This window comes from Myxocyprinus asiaticus, chromosome 31 (genome assembly GCF_019703515.2).
Source record: "Myxocyprinus asiaticus isolate MX2 ecotype Aquarium Trade chromosome 31, UBuf_Myxa_2, whole genome shotgun sequence".
NCBI classification, from domain to species: domain Eukaryota; kingdom Metazoa; phylum Chordata; class Actinopteri; order Cypriniformes; family Catostomidae; genus Myxocyprinus; species Myxocyprinus asiaticus.
In genome coordinates, this window is record NC_059374.1 from 42777725 (window position 1) to 42801036 (window position 23312).

At 36.8% G+C, this 23312-nt stretch overlaps 1 protein-coding gene across 2 annotated transcripts in view; it reads right to left on the reverse strand.

Annotated features, from left to right (window-relative positions):
• Nucleotides 1–21816, reverse strand: part of lrfn1 (leucine rich repeat and fibronectin type III domain containing 1) — a 156401-nt gene extending 134585 nt beyond the window's left edge. Inside the window, exons 1-2 of one of the 2 annotated variants that reach the window (XM_051666242.1) lie at nucleotides 21087–21816; nucleotides 1301–1542 (exon numbers count right to left, since the gene is read on the reverse strand). The gene's annotated coding sequence lies outside the window, so the exon portion shown is untranslated. The remainder of the gene's footprint in view (nucleotides 1–1300; nucleotides 1543–21086) is intronic. The other variant, XM_051666241.1, reaches the window with a different exon arrangement.
• Between the last annotated feature and the right edge of the window lie 1496 nt (nucleotides 21817–23312).

Sequence of the window (23312 nt, forward strand, 5' to 3'; positions counted from 1 at the left end):
TGTTATTACACACACAACATATGGGTATTTCCAGAAATATCATCTTTTAAATTTTATATATATAAAATGGCCTGGGTAGCTCAGTGCTAAAATTCGCTAGCTCGCTAGTTCGAATCCCAGGGTGTGCTGAGTGACTCCAGCCAGGTCTCCTAAGCAACCAAATTGGCCCGGTTGCTAGGGAGGGTAGAGTCACATGGGGTAAACTCCTCGTGGTTGCTATAATGTTGTTCGTTGGCGTGAAGCCTCCACACACGCTACGTCTCCATGGCGACGTGCTCAACAAGCCGCGGTCTCAGACGCGGAGGCAACTGAGATTCGTCCTCCGCCACCCGGAATGAGGCGAATCACTACGCGACCACAAGGACTTAAAAATTGGGAATTGGGCATTCCAAATTGGGAAAAAAGGGGGAAAAAATAAATAAATAAATACAATTTTAAAAAAAAACTTATCTAAATAGTATGTATTTTTTACACTTTAAATATAATTTTAAATATTAATATAACTAATTTAAATAAAAATTAATAACAATTATATTTTTAAAAAAAATAACAAATTAAATAATTTTAAAGACCATTGTGGAAAAAAATTCTATTATAATTTTCAATTTATATTATATAATCAATTGTTTAACATTTTAGGTCAATATTTATAAATAATAATAATAATAAAAGTTATCTAAATTTTTTTTATTTCGAAAAACAAAGTGGTGGACATTGTTAAATTAAAATATGTTTTATTCAAATCTGACCATATTGAACTAAGTTTAGAAAAATATATCTTATCAGTTGAGAAAAATGTTTAATGCATAAAGGAATAAAAAGGTGTGATTTGTCAAAATTAAAGTAATTATTAATTTTGTGTTACAAAACTTGTGTTGAACTAATAAAATTCCTCTGAAGTGGAATTTCTTCCAATTGCAATTCATTAAATATCACTTTCTGTCATTGTAATTCAAATTCTAGTTTAACATTCTTGTGGGTGTGGTCAATTTAATTCAATTTCCGACTAATGAATTCAATTAAAGTATATTCTTCAATTCTGAAGTTTGCCCGAACCAAGTCTAAGACACGTGCCACAGATTGAGACTTTACAAACGTGGACTCAGCTAGAGTCCTGATATTGAACTATTTGACACATGTTCTCAAGTCTAAAACCTGCATCGATTTTGCTCAAGACGTGTTAAGTCAGGCGTTGAAGGACTCATAGGAGCGGCTGGGCTTGCGGTCTTGTACTAGAGGGCAGAATTCAATTGCTCAGCACTAGGTATACATTAAAAAGATATTAATCAAACAGAAACACCTTGGAAGTTTGTCACAGGCTGATAAATGGTGTACTTAGTCGGGAAGATAGTGGGCAAACATAATCACTACAGTGATTAGTTGAGCTTTACAAGATCCAGACTGCATTTAAAACGCTGTTGAGAAACAATATAAACAAAGGTCGCTTCTTCCGTGCCACTGCAGCTGTGCTGGAAAAATCACCCAGACTGTTGGAGGGAGATTGTGGAGAGGAAACAGCTTCATCAGCCAGGAATACTACAGCTGGAACAGATACAAATGTCAGTCTTGATAAATGAGATTGGACGGAAGGTTTACAACATGTAAGGTGATGCAAATACGTTAAACGATGTTGTTTTATCAGAAACAAATTCATAAAGTTTACACAAGCCAAGATTTTTGCTTGTTACCCAGTTTTTAGCGTTTTGTGTTAATACTTATCAGCGTTCAGTCAGCTTACTAAATCTGCACGTTTTGTGTGCACGTCAGTTTACGTTTTGATGTCAAGAACGGAGAAAAATTAAATAATTTCAGTGATCAATAATCTCATGTAAACAGTTTTTTCAGGATTCCCACTGTTATGGAAAACCTGAAAAAATCAGGGAATTTTAAAATGGTGTTTTCCAGGCTTATAATGTCAAGGAAATTGATAAAACCTCAAAAGTGATGGAAATTGTATATCGATTTTTTTTTCTGCTTTTGATATTTCTAACTTTTTTAATGAGCTATATATTTCAGAAAGGAAAAAACAAAATCAGAGAAAAAAATTTCAGAGAAAAGAAACATTTCATAGAGAAAATAATTTCAAAGAAATAATTTCAGAGAAAAAAAATCAGAGAAAAAAAAAACATTTTAGAGAACATTTTAAAAATTCTCAGACTGAAAAAAAAATCTGAGAAAAAAAATTCAGTGAGGAAAAAAAATCAGAGAAAAAAATTTCAGTGAGGAAAAAAAATCAGAGAAAAAAAATTCAGCGAGGAAAAAAAAATCAGAGAAAAAAATTTCAGTGAGGAAAAAAAATCAGAGAAAAAAAATTCAGTGAGGAAAAACAATCAGAGAAAAAAATTTCAGTGAGGAAAAAAAATCAGAGAAAAAAAATTCAGCGAGGAAAAAAAATCAGAGAAAAAAATTTCAGTGAGGAAAAAAAATCAGAGAAAAAAATTTCAGTGAGGAAAAAAAATCAGAGAAAAAAATTTCAGTGAGGAAAAAAAATCAGAGAAAAAAATTTCAGTGAGGAAAAAAATCAGAGAAAAAAATTTCAGAGGAAAAAAAATCAGAGAAAAAAATTTCAGTGAGGAAAAAAAATCAGAGAAAAAAATTTCAGTGAGGAAAAAAATCAGAGAAAAAAATTTCAGTGAGGAAAAAAATCAGAGAAAAAAATTTCAGAGGAAAAAAAATCAGAGAAAAAAATTTCAGTGAGGAAAAAAAAATCAGAGAAAAAAATTTCAGTGAGAAAAAAAATCAGAGAAAAAAATTTCAGTGAGGAAAAAAATCAGAGAAAAAAATTTCAGGGAAAAAAATCTGAGAAAAAAAATTCAGCGAGGAAAAAAAATCAGAGAAAAAAATTTCAGTGAGGAAAAAAAATCAGAAAAAATTTCAGAGGAAAAAATTCAGAGAGAAAAAAGAAAAAAACATTTTAGAGAGAAAAAAAATCTCAGAGTGAAAAACAAATCTGAGAATAAAAATTTCAGAGGAAAAAATAGAGAAAAAAATTCTGGGAAAATTATATGGCAATTGTAGTACCTTCTAAGACAACAACAACAAAAAATTCACCTACTGAAATTTTTTTTTCACCTTGCACTTCAGGGCTTCCATAAGATATTGCTCTTGTGTAGAATAAAACTTGCTTACATGTAATATTTGTCCAATTTGTCAGTGAATCGTTCTTTATAATGAATAAGTTGAATTGATTCACAAATCAAATCTAAATGATTCATTTAATATGATCAGTCTGTATCGAAATTATTTTTGAAAAATCTGTATCCAGTTATCAAAAAAGCCTGGAAAAGTCAGAAATCGATTGATCAAAAAGGCTGGGAATCCTGTTATTTAATTTTTCAAATATATCAGCATTTTGTTGAAGATGTTGAACAAGTCATATCCCTGCTGGAAAAAACAAACAAACAAAAACAGGTTATACCAGCTTAATGTGGTTTAATGTTGCTTTCTTGCTGGTCTAAGGTGGTCTAGTAGTTCTAACAAGTGTAATGAAGATGGTCTTCCAGATAGACCTCGGCTTTAACTATCTAGACAAGTTTGGACCAGGCAATGACCATTAAATCACCATCTTAGATCAGCTAGAAACCGTAAAAGTCGCCTTCCATCAAAAGCTGCTTTTAGCTGGGTTAGAGACCCTTATTTGACATCTGTAAAGTTAGTGTTTGTACTAATTGTGAACTATGCTGAAATCCACATAAACTCAACCCCAGACCACTCTGGCATCAAAAGGACTTGGGGTCTGCACCAAACGCTCTCGTCTGCAAGCGAACAGCATTTGTATGCCACTGATATGTCATTTTTATCCTTAAGTAACATTTAGTGATGCTATTGAGTTTAGAAACCTCGATGCAAATGAGGAATGTAATATTTCATAAAACAAGTGCTCTTGGGGGATAATTTGGGTTTCATGGGAATTAATTCAAGTATCTGCTGCTAATTCACTTCTCATGCGATTGGAAAATGAGAAGATGAAGGGTTGAATGAACGAGAGATTGAGGAGCATCTCAAATGAAATTAGTCTGCCTGAGGAGGTCGAGCTCTTCTCATCTCGGCAGTCTGACCCCAAACCGGAGCGTTCAAAACAATAAAATTGAAAATTAAATACTGTGGTGAAGCACAGGGCTATACTGTAGGAAATCTATCAATTTTTATCCATTAGTTCTGTCTGTCATAATGTTTTCCATCAGTCTCATTACAGACAGTTTCAACTCCTGCCCCGGTTTTCGGCTTCCATGCAGACATGACTCTTTGATGTTAATGATCCTGGTTCATTACTTCACGAGGGGTTTGTCCTCTATCATCTAATGGTGCGAAATGGCAAGGCAAATCTGCAAACCTTTCTCAGAAGCGGCTGCGTTTCCACTGTCTGCATTAATAAGTACTCTTACCTGCCGCAAAACAAACATGGTCAATCACAGTCACAAGTCTTACTTCGAGTTCTGAACTGAATTCAACTCAAATTGTTATGCTGATTGTATTATAATAATAATAATAATAATAATAATTATTATTATTATTATTTTAAATGATAAAAGAATGCAAAATATGAGCATTTCAATCTAGTCTTATTTTGCATTTTGCATTTTTCACTTAAATTTTTTTTTTATTATTTTTTTTATAATTGACTAATTCAGTATTTTTCTCTTGACACAAGATATACAGTCTTGGTTTCAGAGATTTTGTGAAATTTTTTATTTTTATGTATGCACTATTTTCCAAGTTGGGTAAGAAAAATAAACACATTTTCCCTTTGAATTAAGTTTATTTTCTTACCCGCTAGGCAAAGAGTTTTTTTTTTATTATTTATTTTTATTTTATTTTATTTTAAGCATAAACCTCATAAAATTTTGTTAGATCTCTCTAAAAACAAGACTTAATATCTTATGTTTTCTTATCATTTATCTTGTTTAAAGGATGTTTAGATATTTACATTGCAAAACAAGATTTAAAAAACAACAACTTTGTATTGGAGATATTGTCCCGCCCCTCGGTTTGCGTTAGCGGTTCCTGATTTGAGACCAGCAGATTGAGTCTTTACGGACTCGAATCTTCTGGCCCACATCCACCTTTTCTTTGGTGGGGAACAGGGCAGAGTAGGCACCAGATCTGGGACTCTGTCAGTGGAAAAGGTGTACCGTGAGTAAGCAACCAGATTGAACCTTACTACCGCGGTGAGCACCGCCGCTTGAAAACGTTAAATTCTCACACGTGAGACACGTTCGCAAAATCACCACCAGGAGGCGCAATGATGCTTTTGATCCATGCAAAGTCCCAGGAAAGGTATATACAGGTCTGACGTCAGCACAAATATAGCCAGAATTGACTTTTGCGGACATTTAAATATATTTTATCACCGTGAATATCTCACATTCAGAAGTTACACTTGTTTGTGTTGTTTTCTGCTCTGATTTGATCACAATATTACAAAACATCTGTGATGATCCCGTCTGTATGAATGTAAGAGCTGCTTTAACTCGTGAAGCAATCGAGGCATATTAGTGTGTATGACAAATATGTTTACACTGTGGTGTGAATAAAGTCTGTGCTTCGTAATCTTATGATGTGTTGTTTATTGACTAACATTAATATATACACATTATAGTGCCTTTTTATTACAGTTACGACATTCTGGGTGTTATGGATAACATCATCCTATGTGCATTTCCAGTTTAATTGTATCCGAATCGATGATGTCTGAATAAATGAGCAAAGACCCACAAGTGTTTTTATCCGTGCTCTTCCCCTTCATTGCTACTTGACTTTGGTGAAATGAAGCCATGCCACTAAAAGATCAAATTTATTGAAATAAAAATGACATTTTGGCTCTGGTCAAACAGCAGTATCACCTTTTCATGATTTATAATTAAAAAGACAAAAATGTAGCCGGCTTTTGCCGCATCCCACATTGCAGCACATTGAAGGTTGATGCAGAACCCTTCTTACATAGAGGAGACTACATGCTTAGCCTAAAATAGCATAACATGGCGGTCCCATAGACATTCTATGGTCGGTACACTGGTGAGGAGACAACAGGCCATTTTTTTTAATGGATGTCTATGTAGGAGATGCTTCTTTACACTGAATAAACTGCTTTTGTGAGGAAACAGCTCATCATTTAATGAACTGACCGCCTGTACACTAATCTTCATCATGTTTTACACTAAACAATCCTTTTGAAATGTACTGTGTGTGGAGTTTACTACGATAAATTTGCTGTTTTAAAAGAGAAGACACGGCTCAACCCATTCGTTTGCATGGTATCAAACTGTGACTTGACCACCACGCTCTCTCCAATGTTAAAAAAGCAGCAGTTGTTACGTATATCTGTATAGAGGATCTCTGGTATATGGAATTTTGGTCACAAACATGGCGAGGCGGTTATACAGTGTCAGCTGCTTCATAGGTATTAGTTATTGAATTATCCTCCTGAAAATCTAAATGAAAACACACTGTGAACATTCGTAATTTTATTTGTTAGCCCTATTGAAAACAACAACAACAACAATGCTTTTAACCCTTGTGTCGTCAATTTAAAAAAGTTACTCTGAGGTCCTTAGAGGACAAAAATTTCTGCATCAAAAAACTGCCATAAAAATATTATATATTTATAATATTTTCCACTTTCACTGACTTAGAATTTTTAACCAACATCAGTCCTGATCATAACTACCAAATATTCATTCATTATCAGGATTTTAACCCTTTAAATGCCAGTTTGTTTACATAATGCCACTGTTGTTTTTTACACACACACACACGCACACACACACACACACACACACACACACACACACACACACACACACACACAATCACACATACAAAACACACTTTGACATCCATACCAACACACCCACACAATTTTATCTGCATCATTTATTCAATTGTCCTGCAGTGCTCTATAATACAGCAAACAGAAAATAGGGAAAAAGCATGTATTTGCTCCATAGGCTAAACATGAGAAAAATGGTGCCATCTGGTGGAAAATATTAAAATGTAAATTTTGAAGCCAGGGCTCCAGAATGAAAGCATAATATCATAGAACTCATGATTTTATGCTTTAATGGCACTAGGATCAAATATTGCAGTTTTAATGGGTTTCAATGGGGACAATTTTGTCCTGCAGGTCCTGAGTGTAACTATTTTGTGTACACAGTGTATTATAGATGTATTATAGGAACTGAGGTTGAAATATCAAAATTCCCCCCAAAATACACACCTTTGGCAAAATTTATGCCGTTGGCATTAACACAGACAAAATGATCGAAAAAAACAAAAATGAAAAAGACAAAAGTGTCCCAAAGGTCGCACAAGGGTTAACCCGTGTTGTACTGTAAATGACACGCTAGTAGATAGTCACGTTCTGGAAATATACACACATGAACTGATAGGTCAGCGGTGGTGTGTTTCGGCACTCTAGCAAAACATCGTCGGATTGAATCACGCTTTTCTTATCTAATTGTTTGTTTTTAATAAATACACATTTGATTATATATAGTAACATTTGATATTGCTGAAGTGAATTTCAACATTTAAAACAAATGCAGACATTATTTCAGCATTGCGTGGTTTTTATTTCCATTTCATTCCATTTTGCGCTGTGGCTGATTCTGACTCTGTGTCCTATAAGATTATTGTTGGTCATTTGGTTTTATACTGTATATAATTTATACAATTAACCATATATTTGTCATCACAATTGTGTTTTAAGGTAAAACCATAGGCGGTACAGTCACATAGTGCGGCAGCTTTCCTGATTACATGATAAAGTTTATATTTCATCTTAGTTACATTAATACAGAACAATAGCATGAGGGTAGTTCACTTATTTGTTTCCAAAGATCTGTGTGAAAGTCTAAACGTCCAAATCTATTTCAATCTTTTGGAGTGTCACAACCACCCACCACATTACCTTTGTCTGTGTTCACATGGGGGATGGGGTAGATAATAGCACCTTTTAACGGCCACCTCGAGCATTCGATTGTCACCAGAGAACTCCGTTATCTTATAACTTGAAGTAAATGTACCCAGCTGACATGTGACATGCCTTTTTTTTTTTTTTTTTTTGCATAAATACAAATTTATTCACAAAATTAGTAACGCCATGGTTAATTGCATCGAATCTGTTTATGATTTACAACAATATTACTATACTAAAACTACATTTATATTCATGTTATATATTATTATAAGTACTATTAAAGAAAACATTAAGAGTGGAGACAGGAAAAAGAATGGGAAAATTTAACTCCAACTCGGGTTGACAAGTTACAAGCCGCCGTGCTTGTAAACAATTAGATAAGAAAAGCGTGATTCAATCCGACGATGTTTTGCTAGAGTGCCGAAACACACCACCGCTGACCTATCAGTTCATGTGTGTATATTTCCAGAACGTGACTATCTACTAGCGTGTCATTTACAGTACAACACGGGTTAACCCTTGTGCGACCTTTGGGACACTTTTGTCTTTTTCATTTTTGTTTTTTTCGATCATTTTGTCTGTGTTAAAGCCAACGGCATAAATTTTGCCAAAGGTGTGTATTTTGGGGGGAATTTTGATATTTCAACCTCAGTTCCTATAATACATCTATAATACACTGTGTACACAAAATAGTTACACTCAGTAACGCTCCACGCCACTGGAACGACACTCTCACTGTTGCCAAGAGACTATTGGGGTGTGAACAGCCGTTGACAAATGCTATTTACACAAGGGTGCAAACACTCAATATTATCGAGCTTTGTGGCAACATCGGTTAATAGCAACTACTAATAAAATACTAGACAGATAGCGACTAACAATGCATGCAACCTACAGTTTTAAACTGCATAGCGTGTCTGGTTATTGCATGGAGCGTAAAACTCAAACGCATGTATTGAGACAAATATTATACAAATAATGTAATCACTACACTTCCAGCTTAATACCTCTAATGGAAATTTGCGACTCTTACTAAAATATTTTACAATATTTAATTTGATGCTTCCATGAAGAATGATTCTGTTCACTTTTCTTTCATTTTTATTGCCAGGATAATATAACATACAGTATGATACAGTGGTTCACATATAAATGAATTAATTCACATTTGATAATCCTGTTTAAAAATAGAAAACATGGGTGGGGGCATGGGTATCTCAGCAAGTAAAGACGCTGACTACCACCCCTGGAGTTCTCGAGTTCAAAGGGTGTGCTGAGTGACTCCAGCCAGGTCTCCTAAGCAACCAAATTGGCCCGGTTGCTAGGGAGGGTAGAGTCATATGGGGTAACCTCCTCGTGGTCGCTATAATGTGGTTCTCGCTCTCGGTGGGGCACGTGGTGAGTTGTGCGTGGATGCCGCGGTGGATGGCGTGAAGCTGGGATTCGTCCTCCGCCACCTGGATTGAGGCGAGTCACTATGCCACCACAAGGACTTAGAGCGCATTGGGAATTGGGTATTCCAAACTGGGGAGAAAATGGGGAGAAAAAAAACTCTTTCTCTTCACAGAAAGAGCTCTGAGGCGTTCAGCCCTGGTCTGTTGAAATTCTATGGTTATAGCGCCTCTTAGCGGTTTAGAGCTGCTGATGACCCATTCACGCGGTGATCGCGGTGGTAGAAAGCCTATTCTGAATGGATACCCACTGTATCTGTCTCTCTTTGTGCTCCCTTCTGGCTTTAGTTTTGCTGCAGGAAATAGATGCATGTCAAAGTGAATTCCACATGAATGGTATCTTTGACAGGCATGACACATCCTGCGGATTGGTGAAGCTCATGGACAGATTGCCTCTCCCTGTAACCGTCTGCCTGACAGCTCAACAGCCATGTGACCACTGCATTTATTCTGCACCTCAATTTCTCCTTTTAACCCTCCTGCAGTTCCTTCTCTCTCTGTGTGTGTGTGTGTTTCCTGTTGCTCCCTTTCATTTCCTCCATCTCTTCAAGTAAGGCTGGGTAATATGACAGTATACAGTATACCGTGTGACAGTATGACAGCTTTATTGGAAATGACGCCCAATAAAATGTTATACGTCCCTTGATTTTTCTTTGTTTTGTCTCATATTTCATCTCAAGCATGCTCTTTTGTCCACTTGGTTAACAAGTACACTAACTTTTGAAAACACTAAATTAGGGGCAAAATTGTTTAGTGTGGTGGAAATGACTCCACAACTGTGGGACACGATAAATATTGAAATTATTTGTTTATTTCACTCTTTGTTTAGATTATCGCAGTTTTATGTAATAATTTGTATTTTTATAATACATTGTCATAGTTTAATATTGAAAGTCTGGGTCTGGGACAAGGCTAAAACAGTCAAATCTATACATAAAAAGCATCAAGTCAGTTTTAGTCATAAAACAAAAAGAAAAAAGTTTAAATCTGTTTGTTTTAGCTAATAAAAATCAACCCCTTGGACATGAAATTGCCAGAAGTTGAAGAAACGGCTTCAAATGTGACTTGTTCAATCAGAATTTAGAGCCTAACTGAAACTATCATTTTCTGTAGGCACAGATGTATTGGCTGCTTGATATTTATCGGCCAATTATTGACCAAATTAAAACCATCTACACATCGTTAATAAGCATGAAAACAGGACCTGGGTAGCTCAGCGAGTATTGACGCTGACTATCACCCCTGGAGTCGTGATTTCGAATCCAGGGCGTGCTGAGTGACTCCAGCCAGGTCTCCGAAGCAACGAAATTGGCCCGGTTGCTAGGGAGGGTAGAGTCACATGGGGTAACCTCCTCGTGGTCGTGATTAGTGGTTCTCGCTCTCAGTGGGGCGTGTGGTAAGTTGTGCGTGGATCATGGAGAGTAGCATGAGCCTCCACATGCTGTGAGTCTCCGCGGTGTCATACACAACGAGTCACGTGATAAGATGCGCGGATTGACGGTCTCAGAAGTGGAGGCAACAGAGACTTGTCCTCCACCACCAGGATTGAGGTAGAGTTTATTTTTTATTTTTTTTATTATAACTAGCATATATTGTGATATATATTATTACTGTGATATGAATTTCCTTGTGATATATGGTCAAACCATCCACCACTACTTCAGTTTTACGGAGCCCCTAAAGGGCCAAGGTGGTGGGGAAAAAATGATTAGCCTTGTTGGGGGGGGGAAGCAAATGCTTTCGCGTTCTCTCGCAAAACTATGTGTTCCCCCGAGAAACTTTGTTTTCTCACAAATTATTTTGCGTTCTCTCGCAAAACATTGCCTTTATGAGAAATAAGTCGAGATGACAGGTGCCAGTGCCAACTTTTTGTGGAAAACTGTATCTTGTAAACTTGTAAAGAGTGAGAAGATACAGTGACTCCTTTCTGCATTGCATCATTACATCATACATAAATCTGATATATGGCATATGCAAAAACATATAAAATATATTAATTTTAATGCAATTCAAAATGCAACATATTTTAAAATGCTACAAAAACTACCGTTTTATATATGTAGCATGTTTTCCCAAACAATAGTGGAATTTGAATTTCATATATGCTCAAATATAAACTATTATTTTATATGTACGTACTGTATGTTTATGTGGCCATTTATCTGCGATGGGAGAAAGGTGCCATCCGTTGTTCCTGGCAGGCTACTCTGCCCTACAGGCTCCATTTGGTTAGGATTAGGGTGGAGGAGGGGTTAGGGCATCTGCTGCCTGCCAGGAACAAACCATGGCACCTTTGAACAATGGGCCAATTTATCATGTGCAAATGGGCCAATAGGGCATAGGGATGATCGCTTCTGAATGGAACACACCATGAGTCGTTCTGGACCTTAACAAATCTTATTATCCTTTGTTATGTAAAATCTGTGTATCTATAGATTTACTAAGAAACCTGACATGACTTTCCACATAATGAAGCAATTTTTATTGAAAGAACAACATCACTACAACAAAAATTGTTATTTGTAACAATAATTGTTAAATTATAATATGCAATTCAAATATGCGCCACATCATTCCATTTCCATTTTACCACTCGCATTTAATGTAATGCATTTAACTGTGTTGTCTTTATTTTCACACATTCATAAATTGAAAATTATTCGTGCATTGTTAAGTATTGTCTTTTGGGCTTCACTTATTCATTGCACTGGCTTTCTCTTCTTTTTTGGAATAATGCTGGAATACACAGTAGACAGTTGTCATTATAAGCAAAATAATTTGCGAGAGAACGCAAAAGTTTTGTGAGAGCACGCAAAAATTCTCCGGGGATCGTAAAGTTTTGCGAGAGAATGCAAAAGCATTTGCTTATTTTTTTCCTGACCAAACAAATTTTTTTCCCCACCGCCATGGCCCTTTAGGGGCGCCTTACAATCCAAACAGCACATCAATATTTGTGTCTTTTTCAGTCTTAATAAGTCATCTAACCGCCTCTGGAACAATTCAATATTTTTCCTGCAGATCTTTTAAATTACTCCCGAAGTGCTGATACATTCCCAGACAGAGAGGTGCTTCTGAAGCAAAACATGTAGTTTCCTTTGCCATCCGTGACAGGAACTGATAGTGAGCGGGTTATCAACACATTGCAGACTTCTGTTGAAGCCATAGGGGAATTTGTGCCCAGAATATAAAAAAAGCCTGGACAGTGTTTCAGCGATCAGTCTCTGCAAGCATCTTAAACAACTGCTAACCATCAACGATTAAGACGAGCTGCAGTAAACTGCTGGCGGCCATCTGATACCTCTATGTCAAACCGCAATCCACGTGCTATTACACGGCTAATGCTGCATGCTAACGCAGGCCCCAGGATTTATTTGATATTATCTCCCTCTTATCCGCCACTAAAAGCGATTTTTGCTTTCTCACAAAGCTGCTTAGAGCTTCTCCTTTATACCTCATCAGCCAATAACAAACATAGATAAATGCCTCGCCTTCAGTCAACACTAGAAACAATAGAACTCTAGAACTCGAATACAAAAGACAAATCCCTAACCCTAAGTATTATGGAAGTAATCCGATGTAGGCCTATTTCTTAGTAAAACAGAATATTCAACAAGAGAGAGGCCAGGAAAAATTCCTGTTGTTTTTGAAGACTACTTTTTTTACTTATTTCACTGTATATGTACGGTACAGTGCCCCTTAAAGGACAGGATAGGAATTATTTTTCTGAAATAAGTTTTGCTTTTCCCTCGCAATGCATTTTGCATTCCCTCACAATAGTTTGCATTCCCTCGTAATAGTTTGCATTCCCTCGTAATAGTTTGCGTTCCCTGGCAATAAATTTTGCGTTCCCTCGCAATAAGTTTAGCGTTCCCTCGCAATAAGTTTTTCGTTCTCTCGCAATAAATTTAGTGTTCCCTCGCAATAAGTTTTGAGCTCCCTCACGATAGTTTGTGTTCCCTCTCAATAAGTTTTGCATTCCCTTGCAATAAGTTTTGCATTCCCTCCCAATAAGTTTTGCGTTCCCTCACAATAAGTTTTGCGTTCCCTCACAATAAGTTTTGCGTTCCCTCGCAATAAGTTTTGCGTTCCCTCACAATAAGTTTTGCTTTCTCTCCCAATAAGTTTTGCGTTCCCTCACAATAAGTTTAGCATCCCTTGCAATAAGTTTAGAGTTCCCTCGCAATAAGTTTAGCATCCCTCGCAATAAGTTTTGCGTTCCCTCGCAATAAGTTTTACGTTCCCTCGCAATAAGTTTTGCTTTCCCTCCCAATAAGTTTTGCGCTCCCTCGCAATAAGTTTTGTGTTCCCTCCCAATAAGTTTTGCGCTCCCTCGCAATAAGTTTTGCGTTCCCTCGCAATAAATTTAGCATCCCTTGCAATAAGTTTAGAGTTCCCTCGCAATAAGTTTAGCATCCCTTGCAATAAGTTTAGAGTTCCCTCGCAATAAGTTTAGCATCCCTTGCAATAAGTTTAGAGTTCCCTCGCAATAAGTTTAGCATCCCTCCCAATAAGTTTTGCGCTCCCTCGCAATAAGTTTTGCGTTCCCTCGCAATAAGTTTTGCGTTCCCTCACAATAAATTTAGCATCCCTCGCAATAAGTTTTGCGTTCCCTCGCAATACGTTTTGCCATACCTCGCAATGCATTTTGCATTCCCTCACAATAGTTTGCATTCCCTCGTAATAGTTTGCATTCCCTCATAATAGTTTGCATTCCCTCGTAATAGTTTGCGTTCCCTGGCAATAAATTTTGCGTTCCCTCGCAATAAGTTTAGCGTTCCCTCGCAATAAGTTTTTCGTTCTCTCGCAATAAATTTAGAGTTCCCTCGCAATAAGTTTAGCATCCCTCCCAATAAGTTTTGCGCTCCCTCGCAATAAGTTTTGCGTTCCCTCGCAATAAGTTTTGCGTTCCCTCACAATAAATTTAGCATCCCTCGCAATAAGTTTTGCGTTCCCTCGCAATACGTTTTGCCATACCTCGCAATGCATTTTGCATTCCCTCACAATAGTTTGCATTCCCTCGTAATAGTTTGCATTCCCTCATAATAGTTTGCATTCCCTCGTAATAGTTTGCGTTCCCTGGCAATAAATTTTGCGTTCCCTCGCAATAAGTTTAGCGTTCCCTCGCAATAAGTTTTTCGTTCTCTCGCAATAAATTTAGTGTTCCCTCGCAATAAGTTTTGAGCTCCCTCACAATAGTTTGTGTTCCCTCTCAATAAGTTTTGCATTCCCTTGCAATAAGTTTTGCATTCCCTCCCAATAAGTTTTGCGTTCCCTCACAATAAGTTTTGCGTTCCCTCACAATAAGTTTTGCGTTCCCTCGCAATAAGTTTTGCGTTCCCTCACAATAAGTTTTGCTTTCCCTCCCAATAAGTTTTGCGTTCCCTCACAATAAGTTTTGCGTTCCCTCACAATAAGTTTAGCATCCCTTGCAATAAGTTTAGAGTTCCCTCGCAATAAGTTTAGCATCCCTCGCAATAAGTTTTGCGTTCCCTCGCAATAAGTTTTACGTTCCCTTGCAATAAGTTTTGCTTTCCCTCCCAATAAGTTTTGCGCTCCCTCGCAATAAGTTTTGTGTTCCCTCCCAATAAGTTTTGCGCTCCCTCGCAATAAGTTTTGCGTTCCCTCGCAATAAATTTAGCATCCCTTGCAATAAGTTTAGAGTTCCCTCGCAATAAGTTTAGCATCCCTTGCAATAAGTTTAGAGTTCCCTCGCAATAAGTTTAGCATCCCTTGCAATAAGTTTAGAGTTCCCTCGCAATAAGTTTAGCATCCCTCCCAATAAGTTTTGCGCTCCCTCGCAATAAGTTTTGCGTTCCCTCGCAATAAGTTTTGCGTTCCCTCACAATAAATTTAGCATCCCTCGCAATAAGTTTTACGTTCCCTCGCAATAAGTTTTGCATTCCCTCCCAATAAGTTTTGCGCTCCCTCGCAATAAGTTTTGCGTTCCCTCGCAATAAGTTTTGCGTTCCCTCACAATAAATGTAGCATCCCTCGCAATAAGTTTTGCGTTCCCTCGCAATACGTTTTGCCATACCTCGCAATAAGTTTTGCGTTCCCTCCCAATAAGTTTAGCATCCCTCGCAATAAGTTTAGCATCCCTCGCAATAAGTTTTGCGTTCCCTCGCAATAAGTTTTGCATTCCCTCCCAATAAGTTTTGCGTTCCCTCCCAATAAGTTTAGCATCCCTCGCAATAAGTTTTGCGTGCCCTCGCAATAAGTTTAGCATCCCTCGCAATAAGTTTTGCGTGCCCTCGCAATAAGTTTAGCATCCCTCGCAATAAGTTTTGCGTTCCCTCCCAATAAGTATAGCATCCCTCGCAATAAGTTTGCATTCCCTTGCAATAAGTTTTGCGTTCCCTCTCAGTAAGTTTTGCGTTCCTTCGCAATAAGTTTTGAGCTCCCTCACAATAGTTTGCGTAATGCATTTACTAATGTTAAGAAATGTAACCTAATAATATTGCCAATATTGTAGACTGTAGTAACCATAGTTATTGGCAGAAACCATGGTTTTATTATAATAATATTGTAGTGGTTACTATGTATGTAAGTTAAGTAACCATATATCTTTTTTTTTTTTTTTTTGGCAGAAACCATGATTTCAATACAGTATACTGTATCCATACTGTATAGTAACCATGTTTTAACCCTAGATTAACCATTGTTAATCTTACTATAGTTTTACTATACCATATATTTATAGTAAAATAAAAAAAAAAACTACAAAATTATGATTTGTATTACCATAGTTTTTGTTTTTCTGTATGGTTTTACTACGAATATCAAGGTTAAAATATGGTTATTTTAGTAAAACCATGGTAAATCTATTGCGAGGGCACACAAAACTTTTTCAGAAAAAAAAAATCCCACCCTGTCCTATTAGGGGCTCCGTATATATGAGACATGAGATTGAAATTTATTTATTTGTGTTAATTCTGAGTGAGTTATCACTTCAAGTCCTCTGTACAGGGACTGTAACGACTCAGGTGCTCATTAAGATCTAACATCAGTCTCTCTAACTCCTGACATCTTAATTAGGCTCAAACCTGCACACAATACCAGCCTCTATGACACAAACCAACCTGCAAAGTCTATTAGTGCCACTGGCATCTTCCGTGATGCATTAATGCTTGGAAAAATTCCATATGCACATTTAGACAAAATGTTGAATGGCAACAAACCAGGATACATAGCAAAAACATTCAGCGTCTGAATTAAACATGTTAGGAACACAATTAATGTGCTTTATTAAGCCCAGGGGCTGTTTGTGTTACCACAACCAGAACAGAATTGTTATCTGTTTTCGTAGCCAGCCCCAAAGCATTCTACTTATCATTAAATCTAATATGCATGCTTGTGAATAGGATAATCCATATCATCAGCATAAACCGTACAGAGCCGCTTACACCACGTGAGAATAAAGCGAACGAGGACCAAATAATCGGTTAGATCGCCAAGAGCTGTTTAACTGTGTGAATTCAGTATTCTGCAGTCGTCAGTGCGCTAATCCAGCTGTCACTATTCACGGTGTCAGTGTGTGTTGTGTTTCAGAGCTCAAAATGCACAAAATGTGGGTTAGTTTGATCTGTACGAGCTTTTCTGGAATCTCGTGTTGCATCTATAGGATAGTGAATCCATCGGGGGGAGGGGGGGTTTGACAAATCTGAAGCCAATCAAGTTCTAGTTCTTCATCACATGATCTTTATTCAAATTACTCTGTGAAATTTGGAGGCTGAACAAATGCCACATTTCATTAGGCTTTTGTTTACATGGTAATTATAGTATTACAATAATAGACCACAATCGTGCAGCGGGAGAGGAAAGAGTCATCAGAGAATGTGGTGTGCTGCTGCCAGGTTTAACGTGTGTGTGTGTGTGTGTGTGTGTGTGTGTTTGCATATTACTATGAGTCAGGAATGTTATTTGTAAAGACAAACTACAGACTGCTGGGCAGAGAGATTGACTGATGAGACCTGCGTGTCAACTGCCCACTGACCAACAAACACGTGTTTGTTTCACTGTATTAGAGAGGACATCTCAAAGACACAATAGTTTTTATAAGAGGGTCATGATATTTGCTATACCCTACCTCTAATCCTAATCCTCACAGAAAGCTGTTAATTATATGATAATTCTCTCATCATTTATTCTTCAAACTCAAATGACTTTCTATCTTCTGTGAAACACAAATTAAGGTATTTTCAAGGATATATGATGTGTTTGTATACATACACTGTAAATCAATGATGTCCAAAATGGACATAAAGGCACCATAAAGGTAATTCTTACGATTTGAGTGGTTTAATCCATGTCTTCTGAAGCGTTATGATCGGTTTTGGGTGAGAAACAGAGCAAAATGTAACTCCCTTTTCACTATAAATCTTGACATCAGCAGTCTCCTTGGCACATTCATGAGAGAAGCTCATGAAGACATGGATTAAACCATTTATAAAAGAAGGTTATATGCATTTGAGACAGCATAAGGGTAAATAAATGATGAACTATGGCTGAACTATTCCTTTAATATCAGTAGATTTAAAGAAAAACATGATTTTGCCCATTTTTGAGTCTTTGAAACTAGTGAGGACTGCCGAAAATATCCTCGCAAGTAGGTTTGACATGCTATACAAACTATATTAATAAGGGACATATCATAGACTTCCATTGTTCTCATTCCAGACTAATGATAGTTGCTAAACCCCAACCCTAAACCTAACTCTCAAAGAAACCTGTGCACATCAGTACATTTAAATCAAAACATGATTTCACCAGTTTATTAGCCTCATTTTTTGGCATTTCCCTGCATTAGTGAGGGAATTTTTATTTTATTTTTTATGTCTCACAAGTTGCTGATTCTCACGAAGCCTGTAATGAAAATGTCCTGGTCATATTTAGTCTAACCCCAAATAAATAAATAAACGCCTACATTTAAGATTTTTTTGCATTGTAACTATATTTTCAGGACACTTAAGCACATTTTACCCCCCCAATTCTCACTGCATCTGGATGTTTTACTTTAACTATTCCTATTGTTTTTATGATGACTCTTATTACCCTAGCATTGTCATTTTTATACTGTATAACAGTACAAAAATAGAGGCCAACAGTGATTTTTCTATTAGAATCAGTTAAAAAAATTAAATGCAGTACCTAGAGAATTTTACTATGATGTATAAATACTTCACAATTTATTTATTTATTTTTTTCACATTGCAAGAACTTATAATATTATAATGAGGTGGGGGTAATGAGAATTCAGTGGTAAAATGTGCATAACAGTCATGAAAATAATGTCACAATTCCAAATAAAATAATACACACACACACACACACATATCTTAAAGGGATAGTTCACCTAAAAATGAAAATTCTCTCATCATTTACTCACCCTCACGCCATCCCAGATGTGTATGACTTTCTTTCTTCTGCAGAACACAAACAAAGATTTTTAGAAGAATACTGCAGCTCTGTAGATCCATACAATGCAAGTGAATGGAGACCAGAACCTTTTAATCTTTCAAAATAACATTAATGCTGTACAAAAGTAATCCATATGACTCCAGTGGTTTAATCCATGTCTTCAGAAGCAATAGGATAGGTGTTGGTGAGAAACATCAATAATTTAAGTCTTTTTTTAACCATAAATGCCCATTTTCACATTCTTCCTCTTTTGTTTTTTAGCAATTTGCATTCTTCGTGCATATCACCACCTACTGGTCAGGGCTGGTCAAAGATGGAGATTTACAGAATAAAAGGACATAAACATTGATCTGTTTCTCACCCACACTTATCATATAATTTCAGAAGACATGGATGTAACCACTTGAGTCTTATAGTTTAATTTTATTCTGCCTTTATATGTTTTTTGGAGCTTCAAAGTTTTGGACCCCATTTACTTGCACTGAAATATGCTTCTAAAAATCTTTGTTTGTGTTCAGCAGAAGACAGAAAGTCATACACATCTGGGATGGTTTGAAAATGATGAGAGAATTGCAATTTTTGGGTGAATAATTCCTTTAATTGGCTTCATTATCTGTATGCAAAATTTTCTGTATGCAAAATCTAATTTATTTTGATTTTGGAGTACATTAGGACCTATATGTATGTATGTATGTATGTATTTTTGTTTTAAGTTAAAAGCTATTTGCTTATTTTTTTCAGGGAAAGTGGTGCTTTAATTAGTTTATTATTCTACCCAATGGTAAATTAGCAGACCAAACTAGAGAAGGTCACTTTATTGGTATTCTAGACCAATAATACACAACATCAAAAGATGCAACAGCTGGCATACTGCATCCAATTTCATTTCAGCTCAGTAATGACATGAACACTGTCCCAAACAAAAAATATTTTGATGGTACCATGGTACAGAGATGGTAATACTGTATACCATGCCACTGTATGCATACCATATTTATTCAGCATATTATTTACATGCTGTTACCATGAATACCATGGGACGATAATGGCACATGTCCAAAAAAAATGGTAGTACCATAGTACTTTTCGTGGCCACTGTATATGACGGCTCATTTTGAATCTATTAGATATCTATTAAAGCTTCAGGGCCCTTCGGCACGTCTGGTTTATCTGTGAGTGTGTTTTATGTGCCAGTGGCCCCCAGCGGCCGCTGCTCCACTCGGCGCTCTTTCCGCAGACACACCCCAAAAAAAAAAAAAAAAAAAAAAGAAAGAAAGAAAAGAAAAGAAAACCAGCACCGAGAGCTCCGGGACTCATTCTGGACTGCGGAACCGGAACTGCTTCCGTTTATCTGGTCACTCAAACAATGCTATTGACGGGTTTACTGTGCCAAAAGTCTCTGCGTCACTAAAAAATGCAGCAATTCCCACCTGCCCTGCTATCAAGCACCATCATCCATCCAAAAGCACAACTCCACCACATCTTTACATAAGCACTGGCCATTATTGCTTATGCCAGCCAGCTGTGTCCCATGTGCAAACACTGCCAGTGTGATTTCAGAGAAATAGACCATATGGATGCAAAGTTCAAGTTGAATGTCTGTTAATGACCACATTATTTCCAAAGGTCCACCAGATTTCCAAAGGTCCACCAGAAGATGATAACTCAACATAACAAGACAAGAAGTCGATTCGATTTTGTCTGACAACAACAACAACCCCACATTCCTCAAGATAGTTTTCTCATCAACTCTCATAAACATGTTAATAACATCCATCTCCCCTTCATGGGTCTCTAATGCGCACAACGTCCCGAGCCAAGTAAAAAAAAAAAACAAACAAAAAAAAAAACATGTAAAGGAACGTGTGCAGAATCCCCACTGGAATTTCAACCATAATTGGGAGCCAATCATAAAAGACTCGTAGATGATCCTATACGACTGGTAACTGGAAACCAGCCCTTTTAGTTGATCAAGTAGGGTCTTCATTGATTCCCATTTGAGCCCAAGAGGATTTTTTGACTATGGGCCGATGCGCATTGAGTATTCAGACCCCAAACCACGTAAAATGATGGATTTATTTCTCCTTGAACCCTTAGCATGCATTATAACATGAAAACACCACACCATAACCAACACAACAGCACAATATGCCATAAATCAAATCAATACTGTTTTGATATAGTGCACAATGAACTGTGCGTTTTGATAAAGACAGTTAAATGTATATAGACAAACTACTAGGTCACAGCATGTTTTCTTGCACATTATGCTATTGAACTGACCGAAATAAGTCCATTACCTCCGTCCCGGAGCATCCAAACGATTCCCAAGTTCAGAGCAGCACAAAGATGTCCAAGATCTTCAGAAATGGTGATGATGATGATGATGATGATGTCCAAATCTCCTACTCTGGTTCCAAAGTCCCTTATCAATATTCTCACTTGGATAAATGTAATATACGATACTTTCAAAACAATAAATGTATTAAATAGACCAGGAAAATCTCATCCAAATGCAGAATGATATGCCGATTTTCCGATTCTTTATCGCAAACGGTTCACTCGAGTCGATAAATCTTTAAAATCCCCCAAAACAGACCTTCCGCTCAGCATGGATCATCAATAAAGTTGATTTATTTGATTTTTTTTATTATTATTATTATCCAAAACGAGCCTTATAAGCCCCCCACAGCTAGAATGAGAAATGCTCGAACGGTGCTATTGTCTCCTTAAGTACTTGGAAATGAATATAAGACCTTCGGAGGGAGAAATGTCGATAAAATCCCCTCCGATAATCGGCGAAGACGCAAGGACAATGCGTCCATCCCTTACAAGAGCCCATCCAGTTTGTGCAGAATACAGATATACTTCCAATATTTCTCTAAATGTAGCTCGTCGGTTTCTTTGTTATATATCCGATTCCGAATGCAGTCGGGATCCCACCCACGTTTATTTCATATGCGCTTTCCCCCCCAAACAGCATTCTGCCGAATTACCGAATTAGAAACATTTGGCACCGCATTGGAAATGTTGATGTATTGCTCTTCTCCTCATGAAGGAGCATCCGGACTGTGTGTCCCTCCCTCCTCCGTCAGGAGCCTCGGTAACAGTCCACTCACGGCCGAGCTGAGCCAACCGGATCCACAAAACACTCCTCTGTGTCTCTATAGCGTGCCAATAAAGGAATTTTACCATCCGACGTCCCAAACGTTTACCTGACAACACTTACACTATGCAATTAATCAGAGATGACTAGAATGTTCGTAACTATCAGTGTACCATTTTAATAAAAAAAACTGGCATTACATTATCACTCACTAGAACTAAAACCACCTGTCCTTTGACATTATGGAATAGGCTAATCAGAAAAAACATAAATAAATATGCATCTTTACAAGAATGTACTGATGTTAATTATTATAATAAAAACAAAACATTTATAATGTTTCACCGTAGTGTTCCAAACATCTTGTCAACACTGTTTAATATTAATTAAAATATTGTATAATGTAAGCAATATCAACTCTTTCCATCTTCACCTGTTAAATGTGTTTAAAACAACACTGGCGGCCAAAAGTTTGGAATAATGTACAGATTTTGCTCTTATGGAAAGAAATTGGTACTTTTATTCACCAAAGTGGCATTCAACTGATCACAATGTATAGTCAGGACATTAATAATGTGGAAAATTACTATTACAATTTTAAAAAAAATATTCAAAGTGTTCTCATCAAAAAACCCTCCATGTGCAGCAATGACAGTGTAGGAGGGCTCTTCCACCCTCAGGATCGGAATTCACTTTGTTGTTATACTTTTTCTCATGCTTCACGGGTCGATGGATGCCCACCATAAATTATTTTCCTTGACATTGATGTAGATCATTTAATACTTAGATGTGTTTCCTGCCTTTTCGTTTAACATTTCTTATTTATGTTGGGATTGGTCTTTAACATTATTTCTTTTGAATGGCTACAATTTTATTTTTAGAGCAATGATTTATCAATAAAGATGAATTTCTTTTATGGAATTTGTGTCTATGTTTTTTTGTTGTCGTTTTCCTCAACATTTTTTATAAAAAAAAAAAAAAAAAACCTGTTTAATTACATTAGTAGGTTCTGAACTATACAAATGAGCCTATACCTACTATAATTATGTAATGTGGAGTAGCCTGAAATAACACAATATAATTATATTTTTTTAATATATATATATACACCGATCAGCCACAACATTAAAACCACCTGCCTAATTGTGTAGGTCCCCCTCGTGCCACCAAAACAGCACCAACCTGCATCTAAGTATAGCATTCTGAGATGATATTCTTCTCACCACAATTATACAAAGTGGTTATCTGAGTTACTGTACACTTTGTCAGTTAAGCAGTTACAGAAATACTCAAACCAGCCCATCTGGCACCAACAATCATGCCACGGTCCAAATCACTGAGATCACATTTTTTCCCCATTCTGATGGTTGATGTGAACATTAACTGAAGCTCCTGACCCGTATCTGCATGATTTTGTACA